Consider the following 19445-nt stretch of genomic DNA (forward strand, 5'->3'; position numbering starts at 1 on the left):
TTTGCAGGACCCAGTTTGGTGGCCACATCAGTAATTTGTTGCCACTAAACAGGAGTCCTGCTAAATTGCCTCCTACCTGTGAATCATGCTGCAACTGTCACGGGGTGTGTATTGATGGACTAGGGGTTCCTAAACTGGCCATCAGACTCGAGACCCTGCGCTGTCCCTTATGTCAGAGATAAGTTTGATTGTAGTCAAGTCTGAGCCCCCAGCGTGACCTTGACTCTTGTCCGAGCCCTGATCTTACGCAATCCACCCTGCGAGCGGCCGGAGTCCCAGTAACAAAACCCCACAGAAAAGACCAGGATCATGTAGAACTAAACCTCGTACACACTGCACCCAAAGCACAAAGGGTAGACAATATGAGTACAGGAGAATAAAGAAACGGGTAGGGAATAAACTCACCACAGGGGAACGTTCACACCACACAGATTAACAACTGTAGTTCTCCATGAACTTGATAACTACTGAGACCGGGATTGCTGGAGCTATGCTGAAACTATCTTCAGAGATCACCTTCTACACTTCCCAGCCTTAAATAGGAAGATTCCAGCTGTGGAAAGTAATCAGCAACCTGGCTCTCAGAAGAGTTGCACACTGCTCCAAAAAAGGTTAACTCCTGCACAGCTGAGAGCAGTGAAACAACTCAGCCGACGCTTAGTAGAGCTGAGCACGTAAGAGAGACCATGTTGCCTGTTGGACTCTGCAATGTGAACAGAGTCTGACGCTGTAGTAGTAATCTGCGCGTGCAGATCCCTACAGTGAATGACAGCAACATTTCCATTGTGTTTGGCCGGTTACTCAATAGAGAAGTCGGAGAAACCAATCAGGTAAGAGGTCATCAATAGTGCTCCCATCAAGAGACCATTATTGACTTGGCCGCTAGAGCAGGTCTTGCAAATCGAATTGCCCCAATTCTACTATGACGCAAACCTTTCTCTTGTCCATGCATTTCAATAGAGCTATTCCACATCTATTTTTTCCCGGAGTTGATGTGACGGATTCGATAATAACTCACTGCATTTTCAATTTTGGTCCATTTTATGGATCAAACTCAAGTTTATGTGGTTGAGACCAAAAAAAACATGGTATGCCATCTAGCTTCTGTCTACAGTAGTCTTACAAGGCTCCTTTTTACAAACGCAAAACTGGATGAGTGACTGCAGCTTTCTTCTCCGAGTAGCTGCCCCTTTGGTAAGCACAAATATTAGGCACTGGAATTTCTCAAGTAGTCAATACAAGATTAAAGGAATGTTCTTTTGTAGGACATATCGAAGTCTGGATTTTTTTTCCCCCTAAAAGCTACGTCCAAGGCCGTCGATAAATAATAGACAACGGTAAAAGAACTGCAAACTTTGAGTGCATGTGTGACTATCTTTTGTAAGGATATAGAGCGTACACCTTAAGAAAACAGCTGTCAAGATGCATTAGGAGCAGCACTTAATCTCAACTGACAGCATCAATGTCACAACGGGACCCAAAGCTTAGAGCGGAATCTAGGGAGAGTTTCTCAAAGTCGCTCCCTATAAAAAAAAAATAAGTAAACAAACTCGCCCGTACAGCAAGGAGCGTAATGATTTTCTTTGGCAAGTCAACACAAGGACAAATATCCATGTGCCCAACGACCGATTCCAAAATAGAAGTGTTAACATGGAGCACGGAGCTCGGCACAGCCATGTGCCGGGGTCTTTATTTATATGCAGATTGATGCTACTCATGTGTGAACTAAAAACAGATCCCGAACCTGCCAAATGGAATAATTTTGGACTGCGGCCATATTTTTTTTTGCTATGGGCTGTATTATTTATTCACGCATAAATTATTACGGATGCACAAAAAAAAAGAGAAAACCGTACAAATAATTTATGAAAGGCAACACATATTAAATATTCAACCTTTTAGCCAAGCATTGTTTTGGGAAGGTCTTTCCGGTTACAGGACAAAAGCTCTGGACAACTTTGATTTACAAATAAGGATTTTTTACATATGTTTGTAGTTACCTTCATTTATTAAAAATGCAAAAAAAAGTTTCCGATTGTAATTTCCATTCCTTCATTGATTTTAAGACCTTATAATATAGAGTTTGAAGCCTGATGCAGGTTTTATTTTCATGGGAATGTCCATTGGGGTCATCATTGTGTCACATTCCAGGTCCATTATAGATGTCCCCTTGGGATGTACAGTTAGGTCCAGAAATATTTGGACAGTGACACAATTTTCGCGAGTTGGGCTCTGCATGCCACCACATTGGATTTGAAATGAAACCTCTACAACAGAATTCAAGTGCAGATTGTAACGTTTAATTTGAAGGTTTGAACAAAAATATCTGATAGAAATTGTAGGAATTGTACACATTTCTTTACAAACACACCACATTTTAGGAGGTCAAAAGTAATTGGACAAATAAACTAAACCCAAAAAAAAAATTTTTATTTTCAATATTTTGTTGCGAATCCTTTGGAGACAATCACTGCCTTAAGTCTGGAACCCATGGACATCACCAAACGCTGGGTTTCCTCCTTCTTAATTCTTTGCCAGGCCTTTACAGCCGCAGCCTTCAGGTCTTGCTTGTTTGTGGGTCTTTCCGTCTTAAGTCTGGATTTGAGCAAGTGAAATGCATGCTCAATTGGGTTAAGATCTGGTGATTGACTTGGCCATTGCAGAATGTTCCACTTTTTTGCACTCATGAACTCCTGGGTAGCTTTGGCTGTATGCTTGGGGTCATTGTTCATCTGTACTATGAAGCGCCGTCCGATCAACTTTGCGGCATTTGGCTGAATCTGGGCTGAAAGTATATCCCGGTACACTTCAGAATTCATCCGGCTACTCTTGTCTGCTGTTATGTCATCAATAAACACAAGTGACCCCGTGCCATTGAAAGCCATGCATGTCCATGCCATCACGTTGCCTCCACCATGTTTTACAGAGGATGTGGTGTGCCTTGGATCATGTGCCGTTCCCTTTCTTCTCCAAACTTTTTTCTTCCCATCATTCTGGTACAGGTTGATCTTTGTCTCATCTGTCCATAGGATACTTTTCCAGAACTGAGCTGGCTTCATGAGGTGTTTTTCAGCAAATTTAACTCTGGCCTGTCTATTTTTGGAATTGATGAATGGACACCCAGGCCTTTTTGAGTTCCCAAGCTCACCAGTCAATTCCTTTTTTCTCAGAATGTACCTGACTGTTGATTTTGCTACTCCAAGCATGTCTGCTATCTCTCTGATGGATTTTTTGTTTTTTTTTCAGCCTCAGGATGTTCTGCTTCACCTCAATTGAGAGTTCCTTAGACCGCATGTTGTCTGGTCACAGCAACAGCTTCCAAATTCAAAACCACACACCTGTAATCAACCCCAGACCTTTTAACTACTTCATTGATTACAGGTTAACGAGGGAGACGCCTTCAGAGTTAATTGCAGCCCTTAGAGTCCCTTGTCCAATTACTTTTGGTCCCTTGAAAAAGAGGAGGCTATGCATTACAGAGCTATGATTCCTAAACCCTTTCTCCGATTTGGATGTGAAAACTCTCATATTGCAGCTGGGAGTGTGCACTTTCAGCCCATATTATATATATAATTGTATTTCTGAACATGTTTTTGTAAACCGCTAAAATAACAAAACTTGTGTCACTGTCCAAATATTTCTGGACCTAACTGTAATTTGTGGAGTGCTATGTTCTTGCCAAAAGCTTAAATGGTAACTTTTTTCCATTGTCAAGGTAATGTATGGATACAACAGGGGCTCCTAGGCTGACCCCAAGACTGGTGCCCCTGTGCTGTCCCTTATCTCGAAGATAGACTTAATGGTAGCCAGGTTTGAGCCTCCAACATAGTCCTATCTCCTGTCCAAGCTCTGATACTACTTCCCTCCACCCAGGGAGCGGGCCGGAAACCCAGTTACGAAAACCCCACAAATAATCACAGACTAGGGTAAACGAAAACTCGTGCATATAGCACTCGTACACAAAGGTGGGACAGTATGTGAACTGGGGAGTAACACAAAAAGGGTAGGAAATAAATACACAACTGGAGAACTCACACTCAATGTTGAACTGCAACTTGAAGATCACCATACACCTGGATAACAACAGGAACCAGGAAGCAAAAGCTATATCCGGCACTCACCCCTGAATTCAGAACCTTATAAAAGCTGGAGATAGTGATCAGCGGCCTGATCTTCCAGGAGCTGATCACAGGCCAGCAGAATTAACTACCGCTGTACTGGAGAGCAGTGAAGCTAGAATCAGCCAACGCCTATGACAGGCTGTGCAACTAAAGAATCCCAGGAAGTATGTCGGACTCTGCAGTGTGAACAGAGGCCAACGCAAGCATGACACCCAGCGAATGCAACGCAGAACACTGCACAACATCCAGAGAGCGCTCCGTTAAAACAAGTTATCACCAATAGGGATCAGAGGATCCATAGAAATTCAGGTTTGCAAGTTTCGGCCATACTTTAGTTAAAACTTCAGTTCGGGACCTTAGACATAAGAACCCCATATAAGTTAATAGGGAGCCAAACTTCTGTGCTGTAAAATGGTTGTGGTAATTCTCTCTCTCGTTCCACTCCATTCCACTTCTCTGCAGCCTTTCAACAAACTTTGTTACCATATAAACAGCACCCAAACTTAGGCACAGACTTTTTTTTTTAAGTCCATGTTCGAGTCCGAGACCCGGACCCCCCCGCTCTTCGGTACGAACACCGAACTTTACAGTTCAATTTTGCTCATCATCATCTCTAATCACCAATCCACAGGACAAGTGGTGGTAACCTATTCATTGGAAGTGGTACAATTGTTGGGATGCACACCAATAGGCAGAACGGGGCACTTTTATGGCCATTAAGTGCTGTGCTCTGCTCTTTTTTTAGCAGCTTCATTGAGAATGAATGGAGAGGCAGTCGGTGTCATGGGTGTGTCACGGGTGACATACAGTCATGTGGTTTCTGGCTATAGAAGGTCACAGCGTTTGGCTGTGCAAAATGCTCCCTTACTTTCCATTATTCCTGCTGTCAGTATTCCTTGTACCAGGTAGCTTTCCTACTGAATTTTCATCTATTCCCCTTTAGGACCCAGAGAAGCTAAATATCTGTCCAGCTGCTGATTATCTGTATTCCCCATATGATTAAATACTCCCATCTTCCTAGACTGGTGCTGGTGATATTTTTCAGTTCATTCTGGTTGCAAGCAGGTGGCTTGTACTCATCTGCGGTATCGTTGTTGAATCTTTGCTGAACTTCTACCTGAGTCATCTGAGGATAAATAATTCATGCTTTTTCGCCGTGTGTTCTCCTTGTGTTATCTATAGTGTTTAGTCGGGTTGACGAAAAGCTCATCCCACCTGTTCCCTATTTAGGGTCCAGCACTATGGATACCTAAGGTAAGGTATCCATCTCGGCGCATAGGTGCGGAACCTATCTAGGGTAGTGAGGGGCCTCAGGGACCAGGGGTAGGTTTAGTCAGGAGTCACCATCTCCACCTTCCCTAGACAAAAGAGTTCCTTTCCCTTACCTTTCACCGCTCTCTTGGTACTTCCCCATACCTGGCGTGACAGTCGGGCATCCAACCTGTCGCTTCATTCCAGAACTGGTGCCCCATCAATTTAAATATCCTCAATTTTTTCCAATTGGTGCGGGTCCCAGCAGTCTTACACCCAACTATCAGTAGGTTATCACTAGAGATGAGTCAATAGCTTTGTGCATCCTAGACCTTGGTCCAAGTCCGTCTTCTCGGACAGGAGGTGCATGAATTTTCTAAGCACTTGGGTTCTCCGTCATGGTGTTTGATTCACCGGGTTGGTGTATCATCACCGGTGCACAGGTGACGTCTCACCAACCCGGCTAACAAGATACTGAGCCTGGGATCCCAGAGGGTACGGAACTCCGCACAGCTCCTGTCCACAACCAGATAGCATTGACCTGGACTGTGGACCACGAATGTGATCCACTTATCTCTAGTCATCATCTATCCTATCGATAGATGATAACTTGTTTTCAGTGGACAAACCCTTTAATTGTATAAACAGCTATATATCTCATATTTTCAGTGCAGAAATTGAAAATGTTTAAGCTAATAAACTGATTACATTAATTCCAAAATGCTACGAGGGTTGACCTGAACTGACATTAATATTTTCACCATTTAACCCCGTTGGCTTACATTTATGCATGCCTCTTGAAAAAAAGGCAAAAATCTCATTGTTAATTTATCTTTTGGTTTCGAAATGAAAGCGATGGGTGTAATGTGTTCAGGAAGTAAGTGCCGCTAGAGGCAACGCGCGGTCCGAGCAGATAACACAAAGTAGAGTCATTACCATTTTCAGTGTCAGCTTTTAGCCCTATAACAAGAAGGTAAATGGGGCAGTGGCGTTCGCTTCATCTTCAGATGACGCTTTGTTTTCAGTTGAAAATTCCTGCATATCTTCATTTCCATTTTAAGGGAAATAACAGTAAATTAAAAATATATTTGCAAACAGCAATCCAAAAAGTATGGTCACTTGGAGCAAAACCGAAAAAGGCACATACTGTACGTAACGCATAGCGGCTATTTTGGCCACACCCTTAGCCACACCCATATATAATTTCTTTTTATGTCGGCAGGAGGAGATATAAGAAGGGCGGTGGCAGTGAAGAACATTCAGCAGACCACCCTCGAAAGCAGGGCGTAGACCAAAATCCCTGACTGTCCCGCTGTATTCCGGATAGTTTGGACCTATTTTTTTTTTAATGGAACCTGTCAGATGCAATATGGACTCAGAACCATGAGCAGTTCCACGTACATATTCCTAATCCCTGCTTAATAGTTTCAGCCTATAATAGCATAGATAGAGGGATATTTAGAAAAAGTGTTTCTAAAGATCCTTTATGATATGCTAATAAAGCCAGGGACTAGTCGCAAGGGTGTTAGTTCCCTCGACTAGTCCAGCCTCTTAGCATGTTAATACACCCACAGGGGCGTGCTATTCAATGCCCACTGCCTATGGTCATGCGCGTACCTGTGTCCGCTGTCATTGCATCAGATGCTGGGCAGTGCACATGGTCAGAAGTCCCTGGCATTTTAGGTCATGCACAATATGAAACCGGGTGTACGTGTCACGGCTTCACAGAGGTCTAGTGTACATGACCGGAAGTCATGGCATGACTATCATAGCTCTGGAAATGCTCACAGCCTAAAAGCATGATGGTTGGCTATGCTTCATGCTTTCAACAAGCTTTATTCAGCTGGCAAACCCGAACAGCAACACGGACATCCGGTTGGAAGTCCGTGTTTGAGTCTAAGGGCGGCTTTGCACGTTGCGACATTGCACGTGCGTTGTCGATGGGGTCAAATCGAAAGTGACGCACATCCGGCGTCGCAGTCGATATCGCAACGTGTAAAACCTTTTTGATATGATGAACGAGCGCAAAAGCGTTGTTATCGTATCATCGCTGCAGCCTCCCACATTTCCATAATGCCGATGGTGCGACAGGTACGATGTTGTTCCTCGCTCCTGCGGCAGCACACATCACCGTGTGTGAAGCCGCAGGAGCGAGGAACATCACCTTACCTGCCTCCTGGCTGCAATGAGAAGGACGGAGGTGGGCGGGATGTTTACATCCTGCTCATCTCCACCCCTCCGATTCAATTGGCCGCCTGCAGTGTGACCTCGCTGTGACGCCGCACGACCCGCCCCCTAAGGAAGTAGGCGGGTCGCCGGCCAGAGGGACGTCGCACGGCAGGTATGTGCGTGTGAAGCTGCCGTAGCGATAATAATCGCTACGGCGGCTTTCACTAGATATCGCACGTGCGACGGGGGCGGGACTATCGCTGCAGCATCGGTAACACATTGTTACCGATGTCGCAACGTGCAAAGCCCGCCTAAGACCTGGACACTTAAGGATATGCTGAGTCAAGAGAAATTGTAGTGAAGAACACATTTGTAGGTCAGCTCACTAGAACGTGTTTGAAGATATGGTGCGTATGGGTGGAGGAAGAGGCGTGGAGAACCAGATAGCAAGCACCAACCATTGCCGCACAGGTGAGCGGTGTAGTGAACATTCTTATATATATTTTTTTTTATTTTTACATCTTACATTTATTTATATTTTATTCCCTCTTAGTTCTTTTTACTACAAGCTACTTTAGTTTATATAACCATCATAAGACTCTAGAATCTGTCAAAAATCCTGAACGATGTTTCAACCAGGTAATCAGCGCATGTATGAGGAATATGAGAAGTGGCTAGAACCCAAGATAGAAATGTTGTATCCATTAAATCCTCTTAAACATTTTATACCATTTTTGAAACTCTGAGAAAATGGATCGTCATATTGTGACAGATTTATGCATTCCTTCCGAGCCCCGTACACACATAATGCATTAGGTAATAGCGTTTTCTCAGAAATAACAATTTATGAAATGCTTTCAACTGAAATTTTCTCTATGATTTATTTGGGGAATAGAAGCTACTAGCATGTCAACAAAAAGCTATCCCCGGCTGGTGAAATAAACTAAGCCGACATATGAGAAAGGTTCGGTTTTATGCTACAGTTAGCCATTTACCGGCATGAGACCTATCCTTATTATTCATGGTTATATAGTGTTTTTTCACTTTTCAGTACAGGGTTTCGGATTTTGATGGAGAAGCCAGAGCAGAAGGAGTAGTAGCTGTTGTGGTGATCAACAGTCAGAGAAGTCTACCCCTACCAAGAAATTACGAAAGGAAAGAGCAAGAGCAGAGTTTAACCTAGACCTTGTTTCCAAAAGGATAAAGATCAAGTCTTCCATATTGGCTTTGTATCTAAATGTCATGGTTAAAGGAGTTGTCCGACATTAGCTTACCAAAAATGTTTGTGTTTATCTGCGCTGTATTGTCATATAAATCACCCCTACATTGTTATTTTTTGTTTTCTACCTTTTTGTTCCTCTTGAATTATCCCTTTATTCTCTGCAGCTCTTTGTTTACATTCAGCTCCAGCAAACATGATAACTTCCTGTGCCACACCTCACAGTTACAGCTGGCACTGCCCGGCCTCAGTGTCCAGCCTCGCCCCAGTGTTCAGCCCCGCCCCCTGCCCGCCCCCTGCACACACCTTCCCTGTCAGTATTCTGTAGAGCACTGACCTGTTATCACTACAGCATTGGAAATAACAGCCCCACATCGGGCTCTGCACTCCCCACCTCATCAGGCTCTGCATGCACCCCCCACCACATTGAGCTCTGCACTCCCCACCACATCAGGCTCTGCACCCCCCACCACATCGGGCTCTGCATGCACCCACCACCACACAGGGCTCTGCATTCCCCACCTCATGAGGCTATGCATGCACCCCCCACCACATCAGGCTCTGCACCCCCTACGACATCGGGCTCTGCACCCCCCACCACATTGGGCTCTGCACTCCCCACCACATCAGGTTCTGCACCACACACACACATCGGGCTATGAACCCCTCACCACATAGTGCTCTGCATCCCCCACCATATCGGGCTCTGCGCCCCACACACACATTGGGCTCTGCGCCCCACACACACATCGGGCTCTGCACCCTCCACCACATCGGGTTCTGCATGCACCCCCCACCACACAGGGCTCTACACTCCCCACCACATCGGGCTCTGCATGCACCCACCACCACATCAGGTTCTGCACTCCCCACCACATCAGACTCTGCACTCCCCACCACATCGGGCTCTGCACCTCCCACCACATTGGGTTATGCACTCCCCACCACATCGGGCTCTGCACCCCACACACACATCGGGCTATGCACCCCCCACCGCATAGGGCTCTGCATCCCCCACCACATCGGGCTCTGCGCCCTACACCACAGCGGGCTCTGTGCCCCACACACACATCGGGCTCTGCACCCCACACACACACATAGGGCTCTGCGCCCCACACCACATCGGGCTCTGCACCCCACACACACACACACACATCGGGCTCTGCACCCCACACACACACATAGGGCTCTGCGCCCCACACCACATTGAGCTCTGCGCCCCACACACATATAGGGCTCTGTACACCACACTCACATCGGGCTCTGCACCCCACACCACATAGGGCTCTGCAACCCTCCCACCACACACACACACACACACACGGCGCTCTGCACCAACCCCCCCACCATCCTTCAGTACCAATCCCTACCCCCATAGGGAACACATGTAGGCTACATTCACATGACCAATCCGTTTTTGCGGTCCGCAAAAAATGGTCCATTTTTTTCACGGATGCATCTGTGTGTCATCCGTGTGTCATCCGTGTGCCTTCCATTTTTTTTGTGGACCGCAAAAAACGGAAGCAGCAAGAAAGATAAATAGATTAGATATAGAGATGAATATATAGATGTAGAGACAGAGGGATGAATGAATGAATAGAGGGATAGATAGATAGATAGATAGATAGATGAGAAAGACATATAATGTCTCACCTCCCTGCATATTCTAAGCTGGCACTCTTTAGTGACTTTCATGTGGCACTAAAGGGTGCTTAGCCTTGTATTTAGCCAAAAAATAAATAATTAAAAAAAACACACGACGTAGGGTCCCCCCTATCTTTTGTAGCTAGCTAGGGTAAAGCAGACGGCTGCTGCCTGCAAACCACAGCTGGCAGCTTCATCTTGGCTGGTAATCCAAAACAGAGGGCACCCCCACGCTGTTATTTTAAATTAAATAAATAATTAAAAAAAAAAAACATGGGGTACCCCCCAAATTGGATCATCAGCCAAGGTAAAGCAGACAGATGTGGTCTGGTATTCTCAGACTAGGGAGGTCCACCGTTATTGGACACTCCCCAGCCTAAAAATAACAGGCTACAGCCACCCCAGAAGTGGCACATCCATTAGATATGCCAATCCTGGCGCTTCGCCCCAGCTCATCCCGTGCCCTGGTGCGGTGGCAAATGGGGTAATATATGGGGTTGATGCCAGATGTGTAATGTCACCTGGCATCAAGACCTGGGGTTCGTGATGTCATGGCATCTATCAGATACCTGAGATCACTAACTCAGTCAGTAATTAAAAAAAATATATACAACAAAAGAATTTTATTTGAAAAAACATTCCCCAAAACATTCCCTCTTTCACCAATTTATTGAAAACAACAATCAAATCCAGGTCCTGTGTAATCCAATAAGGTGGTCCCACGACGATCTGTACCATAGTCACTGTCCCAGTCAATGAAGAACAGAATGTTCCCCATTGGCTGGGAGAGCAGTGCAGTGACCTGAGCGAGCATCAATAGATTAGCCCAGGTCACTGCAGGGGATGACGAGCGCTGCCATCAGGAGGTTAGATGAGATCATTACCTGCTGTGACGATCTCCTGCTCTCCTGACGTCAGCGCTGTCACTGACTTCCATTGTCCGCCGCGTTCACAGCTTAGAATCGCGGGAGCCCGTGACGTCACCGCTAGTGACAGTCTCGGGCTGCCCGCGAGATGTGATGTGAGAACTCGGCGAGCAATGGAAGGCAGTGACAGCGCTTACTTCAGGAGAGCAGGAGATCGTCACAGCAGGTAAAGATCTCATCTAACCTCCTGACAGCAGCGATTGTCATCCCCCGTGGCTGCCCGCACTGCTGATAATGCAGTGCGGGCAGCCGCGGGGCTGGAGCGGGACACAGACTGCATGGGCACTCCTGCTATCCTGATAAGGGGGCCGGTGCTGGCAGTGACACCGTGGGCAGCCGCCGCCAAGCCCCTTCCCAAGGTCACGGAACCCACAGCAATGATGGGGGAGGTTGCGGGGAGAGTACGGGGTGCGGGGGAATGTGTGGGATTGTGCAGGGAAGGGAGATTGTTTCAACTCCTCTCCGAATTGTTTTCGCAACTCACATAGTTACATACAAGGACTTCTTCCACCGCTTGCTGCTCCCTGCTCTTGCTATTCTGACTATTGGCTTCCAACCACATTCTGCCAGTATCGTAACAGGTGACACACGCGCACAGCTAGTAGTCACCTGGCAGCTCCAATATGGCTACCATGAACAGGCTTGGCGCAAGCTACTTCATTTCCCTAGGGGTTGCCTTGGCCTTCATCCTGAAACCTCTATACAAGGATCTATACTTAAACATAAGTCCCTAGGTAAGGGCCACAGAGTCAGCTGCTGTTACGAGGCACAAGCTGGCAAGAAGGATAGTCAGGAAGCCAGGTCAAATCCAACAAATAGTGAGTAGTCAACTGCAAAGCCGAGGTCAAATAATGGGAATATAAAGTAAATATTCAGGAACACAGGACAGAGGAAAAAACCAGGAGAGTATACTTATTGACTGGCAGTGGGAGCTGGCTTTCTGGAGCTTAAATACAACAGCCCCACCCAGTGCTGACAGCAGACAGTAACTAAAATAGCAGATTAACCATGTAGCTTCTAGAATGGACAGAACCATAAGTCCCAGGAATAAAATAAGATTGATGCTAACAGTGAGGTGCCACCTAGTGGCCAAAGCAGAGACCAGCACAGATGTAATAACAGGTAAGTATAGATGTCAAGTGTGAGTATACAATTTCGGACTGCTGATCATAATGTTTTCCTGGACAAAAGCCACAGCCTGACATGTCATTTGGCTTTTTTCTTTCTCATAGTGAATACAGGAGTGCTCAGCCGTATTAGCGCTCATGTGCATGGTAGAGTTGGCTGTTGGCCAAACGATGAGCCAAAGCTGTAATACCTTGGTATTTGATCCAAAGATCTTGTGCTGTGTAGTCCTTTTCTCCACTGGGCCACAATATATTCAATCCCTGTCCATGTGCTGATTATATTTTACCTTTATTCCTATCCTTTTGATTTGCGGTCACCAAGTTTTTCATTTGTTCATTTGGTCTGTCCTATCACCTTTTAGGTGTGGCTATTTATACCTTCCTCATGTTGGTCTTCTCTGCTGGCTGAATTCCGAGGTGGATCCTGCTAAAGAAGGTCCAGCCTCACTGCCAAGGATTTGTGCCTGTCATATAGAGACCAGATCGGTGTATTCTCTTTGCTGCCTCACTTCTCTAACTTACTCCTCTATTCTGTTTATAGTTAGGTTGTAGGAAGCTATTTTTTCCTGCAGTAGCTGCTTCACCTTTTTCCACTTGTGCTCACGTTTAATGTTTCCACACCTTAAGAGCTCACCTATCTCTGCATGCTTTTTCTATTCTGGTTATAGTGCTCAGCAATATCCTTCTGGCTCCAGTCCTGAGGAGGCATGAGAAACAACTCAACAGCCTTTCAGGCAGCCAGGTCCGAGTTGTGGTCTCTTAGTGTTGCGGTTTGGGTTATTCCAGCCTGTGCAGGTGCCACCAGGAACTACGCAGCTAAAAAAATGAGTCTGTACAGGAACCAGTTGGGTCAGGAGCAGTGTATTCAACTTAGGCTTTATTTGTTGGAAATCTTATGTGCTTAACAGAGGCATTGTTTTGCCAACAGCTATTTGATGCATACAGGGGCCTTAAGAATAAAGCCGCTCCAGTAATAAGCTAGACTCTGGCATCTGAAAGCGGCTGTACTAAGAATCCAAGCTATTTGCTTCCATGTAACTTGGAACCTCACTGATCTTGCTAAAGAGGCTTTGGAGTTCCCCTTTAGAATTGAGCAATGGTCCCGCATGTGCATCAGGGTTCCACTCATTTTTCATGGGGCCTTCTGAGATAGCCATGAGTTGGACTTGAAATTCTCCAACAGTCTCCTAGACAATGAGTGGTGGTACTATTTCTCCATTCAAAATGACGCTTCAGTGCCCACATCTTCATGGGATTAGTAAATAAATACATGGGCAAGTGGATGACTGGGTAATCTATGATGAATGAAAAGACGAAAATATAATTTATAGTTACATCAAGTCTACTAGCCCACTAAGTGTTTTCTAATCACTCCATATGGCAAAAATATAGCCCAATAGGTGTCATGGGTGACAGACAGTCATGTGATTTTTGGCAATAGAAGGTCACAGCATTTGGCTGCACAAAATGTTTCCTGATTTTCTATTGTTCCTGCTGTTAGTATTCATTGGTATAGGTAGCTTTCTACTGGATATTCATGTCTCTCTCTTTTGGCCCCAGCAGGAGCTCACTTCCACCCAGCTGCTGATCATCAGTATTGTCTTGGTGCTTATATACTCCCTTTTTCCCTGAACTGCTGCTGGTGATAATATTCAGTTAATTCCAGCTCTGGTTACAAGCAGGTGGCTTGCTCTTATCTGTAGTATCGTTGCTGAACTCCTGTCTGTGTCATCTATGGATAAGTAGTTCATGCTTTTTTCCCAGTGTGTCATATTGCATATTCAGAGCTCATCCCACCCATTCCCTATTTATGGGCCAGCACTAGGGACACCTAGGGTAAGGTATCCGGCTTGGCGCATAGGTGTAGAACCTATCTAAGGTGGTGAGGGACCCCAGGGACCAGCTGTAGGTTTGGTCAGTGGTCACCATTCCCCTCTTCCCTAGATGCAGGGGTCCCCTTCTTTACCTTTAGCTGATGAGCTCATCCCATCCACTCCCTTTTTAGTGCCCAGCACGAGGGATACCTAGTCAGGTGTTCAGCTCGGCGCATAGGTGCAGAACCTATTTAGGTTGATGAGGGACCCGAGGGACCAGCAGTAGGTTCAGTCAGGGGTCACCATCTTCCCTTTCCCTTTTCGCTGCTTACTTGGTACTTCCCCATACCTAGCGTAACAATAGGGCACTAGGCACGATGATGTCCAAAAAGTCAATTCTATAAAATGTTTTGGTAGAGTGGATATCTCCATGCTTGACGCTTGATAATGAATTTGCCTCACCGGATTTTCTTGCTCTTTGACTGCAAGATTAATCAGTTTAGAAACACAACCAACCTCATTTCATGACCATTCTCCACCATAAATGATCATACAGTGGTACCTTGCTTAACGAGAACAATCCGTTCTGGGACTGTGCTTGTTAAACAAGGTACTCGTTCAGCAAAGCAAGATTTCCCATAGGAAAGCATTGCAGTGCTGACGATCCGTTCCACAATGGGTTAAATGTCCCATCCTGGTCCCCTAACACATGCACAAACACACACAAACACGTACAAACACACACAAACTCACACAAACTCACACAAACTCACACAAACACACATGCACGCATGCACACGCACATCTATATATATAATTGCCTTATTCTGTCTGTCTGTCTGTCTGTCTGTCTGTCATGCTCCGAAATTGTGTCCTTACGGTGACACAAAGCTGATTGGCCGCTGGGCTCGCCATGGCCCCGCCCCCCCACACGGATTGGCCTCTCGCCCCGGCTCTCTGCAGGCCCCGCCCCCCTCACGCAATGCACGCTCGCTCTGGCCCAACTGACACGGAGCCGCGACTCCCAGGTGAGTACACACACACATCAGATCACACTCACTCTCACACTCACTCTCACACACACCTCACACATCACAACATGCTGGGATATCGCTTGCTTCTACACCGGCTGCGTCAGGATCCCGGCAGCGCCAGACATAACCTTGCGATGCTGGGATCTTGACGGAGGCCGTGAAAGCTGGTAACCATTATACACATCGGGTAACTAAGGTCCCTTAGTTACCCGATGTGTATCATAGTTACCAGTGTACACCGGCTCACACTCACTCTCACACACACCTCACACACACATCACATCGCATCCACACATCAAGGTCCTGCAGCGGCGGAAAATACAGACACATAACAGCACACACACATAACAGCACACACATACACACACACAAATCAGATCACACTCACTCTCACACACACATCACATCGCATCCACATACTCACAACATCCTGGGATATCGCTTGCTTCTCGGCGGCGGTACTGTGCTGTTAGCTTCCAGGACCTGCGGGAGGATCACATGGCCAGAAGCATGTGATACCTCCGGATGTTGTGAGTATAAGCGTGTATGTGCGATATCGTCAGTGTCTGTGTGTGTGAGTGGATGCGATCGGGTGTGTGTGAGTGGATGCGATCGGGTGTGTGTGAGTGGATGCGATCGGGTGTGTGTGAGTGGATGCGATCGGGTGTGTGTGAGTGGATGCGATCGGGTGTGTGTGAGTGGATGCGATCGGGTGTGTGAGTGTCGGCAGAGGAGCACGGCGTGCTGGAGGAGGCTGGGAGCAGAGAGGCTGATCATCATGGGGAAGGCTGGGAGGAGAGAGGCTGATGCTGGGGGAGGCTGGGAGGGGGAGGCTGGGACGAGGGAGGCTGATGCTGGTGGAGGCTGATGCTTGGGGAGGCTGATGCTGGGGGAGGCTGGAAGGAGAGAGGCTAATGCTGGTGGAGGCTAATGCTGGTGGAGGCTGATGCTTGGGGAGGCTGATGCTGGGGGAGACTGGGAGGGGAAGGCTAATGCTGAGGGAGGCTGGGAGGAAGGAGGCTGGGAGGAGAGAGGCTGATCCTGGGGAAGGCTGGGAACGGGAGGCTGATGCTGAGGGAGGCTGGAAGGAGAGAGGCTGATGCTGGGGGAGGCTGGAAGGAGAGAGGCTGATGCTGGTGGAAGCTGATGCTTGGGGAGGCTGATGCTGGGGGAGACTGGGAGCGGAAGGCTGATGTTGAGGGAGGCTGGGAGGGGGAGGCTGGGAGGAAGGAGGCTGGGAGGAGAGAGGCTGATCCTGGGGAAGGCTGGGAAGGGGAGGCTGATGCTGGGGGAGGCTGGAAGGAGAGAGGCTGATGCTGGTGGAGGCTGATGCATGGGGAGGCTGATGCTGGGGGAGACTGGGAGCGGAAGGCTGATGCTGAGGGAGGCTGGGAGGGGGAGGCTGGGAGGAAGGAGGCTGGGAGGAGAGAGGCTGATCCTGGGGAAGGCTGGGAAGGGGAGGCTGATGCTGAGGGAAGCTGGAAGGAGAGAGGCTGATGCTGGGGGAGGCTGGAAGGAGAGAGGCTGAGGCTGGGAGGAGAGAGGCTGATGCTGGGGAAGGCTGATGCTGAGGGAGGCTGGGAGGGGAAAGCTGATGCTGGGGAAGGCTGGGAGGACGGAGGCTGGGAGGAGAGAGGCTGATCCTGGAGAAGGCTGGGAGAGGGAGGCTGATGCTGGAGGAGGCTGGAAGGAGAGAGGCTGATGCTGGCGGAGGCTGATGCTGGGGGAGGCTGGAAGGAGAGAGGCTGATGCTGGTGGAGGCTGATGCTTGGGGAGGCTGGGAGAGGGAGGCTGATGCTGAGGGAGGCTGGGAGGAGGGAGGCTGGGAGAGGTAGGCTGAGAGAAGAGAGGCTGATGCGCACACACACACACACACACGCGCGCACTGCACAACACACCACACACACACACACACACACACACACACACACACACACTGGGAACCACAAACAACTGCCCTACACAGACACCCACACACACAGACAACGCTGCACACACACAACACCCAACACACAAACACCGCGGCACACACAAATATACGCACATACCGCACAACACACACATTGCACAAAACATACCTCCCCCCAAAACACACCACACACACACAAACCGCGCAACACACACACACAACGCTATAGACACACAGCGCTCCACAAACAACGCAACACACGCAACACACATACAACACCGCTCTCACCCCCCGCCACACCCAGACAACACCCAGAACATGTACAGCGCCTACACAAACACTTGGTAACTACACACAACAACATCTCTATATATATATATATATATATATATATATATATATATATATATATATATATATATATATATATATATATATATAAAACAAAAATCATACATGAACTACACAATACGTAAATTCTAGAATACCCGATGCGTAGAATCGGGCCACCTTCTAGTATTACATACTCACCTTACCTTCCGCTCCATCGCCGGTCTCCTGGGACTTGCTGTTCACCAGTACGGGGCCGGGCCGTGTATCGCGTTTCCATAACGACAAGGCAGGAACTTCCCTGCCAGAGTGCTGACGTCAAGGCAGAGCTGCTTGCCTCTGATTGGCCAGCGCTCTGCCACTCAGCAGCGGTGACAGGAAGTTCCTCCCTCGTCGCTATGGAGGCAGAATCACAGCGTGGAACGGCGCACTACAGCACCCAGGAGGCCGGCGATGAAACGTAAGGTACACTGTTATATGCTCACCTTACCTTCCGTTCCATCGCCGGCCTCCTGGGTCTTGTAGTTCGCCGCGAGGACATTGCGATGTACCCGGGAACTACAAGATCCATGAGACCGGCGGTGGAACGGAAGGTAAGGTGAGCATTATACTGTATGTGCGTGCATGCGTGTGTGTTTGTGTGTGTTTGTGCGTACATGTGTGTGCTTGTGTGGACTGCACGTGCGGGTCAGAGCACGGTGGATGGATGAAACCGGAAGTGTGTGGGGTGAGAATTTCGCTCGTACAGCAAAGCTTTCTCGTAAAGCGGGTTACAAATTTACAGAAAGCTTTGCTTGTATAGCGAAATTCTCGTTATGTGGGTTACTCGTTAGGCGAGGTACCACTGTATGACCATAGTAAATAAACGTACCAATACGTTTCATGTCAACTTATCATTACCATATCTTTAATCCTTGTGACTTCAATTTAACAAGTTGTCCATTTTCTCAACTTACTAAGATGCCAAAAGTTGCTGATCGTTGGTGGCCACCATGACGGTCCTTCTCGGTTGACAAGATTCATCTTTAAAAATAGAATGAAATCTGGTCTTCTACATTGTAAACTACCCCCATGCACTTTAGTATATTGTTTCCAAATACTATTAAAATTGTAGGGAAAGTAAGATTGCAATAAAATACAACATAAACACATGCCGAAGAATCAGTAATTAAGCATTCTCTTAATATCACAAGACCGCGAAGACTCCTCCAGTTCTTAAATACATTCTTGCCATCTGTCTCAAGCAATCAACAGGTAAACAGTGTTGCTGTGGGTTATTCACTATCAAATCCCAGTTGCCACGAACAGCTTGTCGCGTCTAACATCTTCTTCAGCTGGCGATGGAAGATTTAAGACATAAAGTTCAAGGAAATATGCTGCAACATGTCTTGTTTTGATAGACATCAAGGAACAGAGGGAGAAGACTATTTTAGTAATGGCCGTAAGATGGTCCGAAAGACATTAACATAATGTTTGAGGTTGAGTTGTTAAGTTTCACTTGATGGCAGGATTCAAAGAATCGTTGTGTTTTTGAGATAATCCTCTCACATTTTCTTCCAGATGTCAAATTAGGGAGATTTAGACAAAACACAATTCGAGTAAATGCTTTTTAAAATGAACCAAACAGAAGACAACTGTAAACTAAGTAATAAGGTGATGGAAATCAGACATGAATTTCTTTCGTACGTGTGAATTTCTACCAGATGTTCCGTTACTGTAGAAAAAGTCTAAAAATATAAGATACATGTTCTTTACTATCCCAATTTAGCCTGTAATACATTCATGTGTCTATATACAGTACAAACCAAAAGTATGGACACACCTTCTCATTCAAAGAGTTTTCTTTATTTTCAGGACTCTGAAAATTGTAGTTTCACATTGAAGGCATCAAAACTATGAAT

The sequence above is a fragment of the Anomaloglossus baeobatrachus genome, chromosome 10 (assembly GCF_048569485.1).
Source record: "Anomaloglossus baeobatrachus isolate aAnoBae1 chromosome 10, aAnoBae1.hap1, whole genome shotgun sequence".
Lineage (NCBI taxonomy): Eukaryota > Metazoa > Chordata > Amphibia > Anura > Aromobatidae > Anomaloglossus > Anomaloglossus baeobatrachus.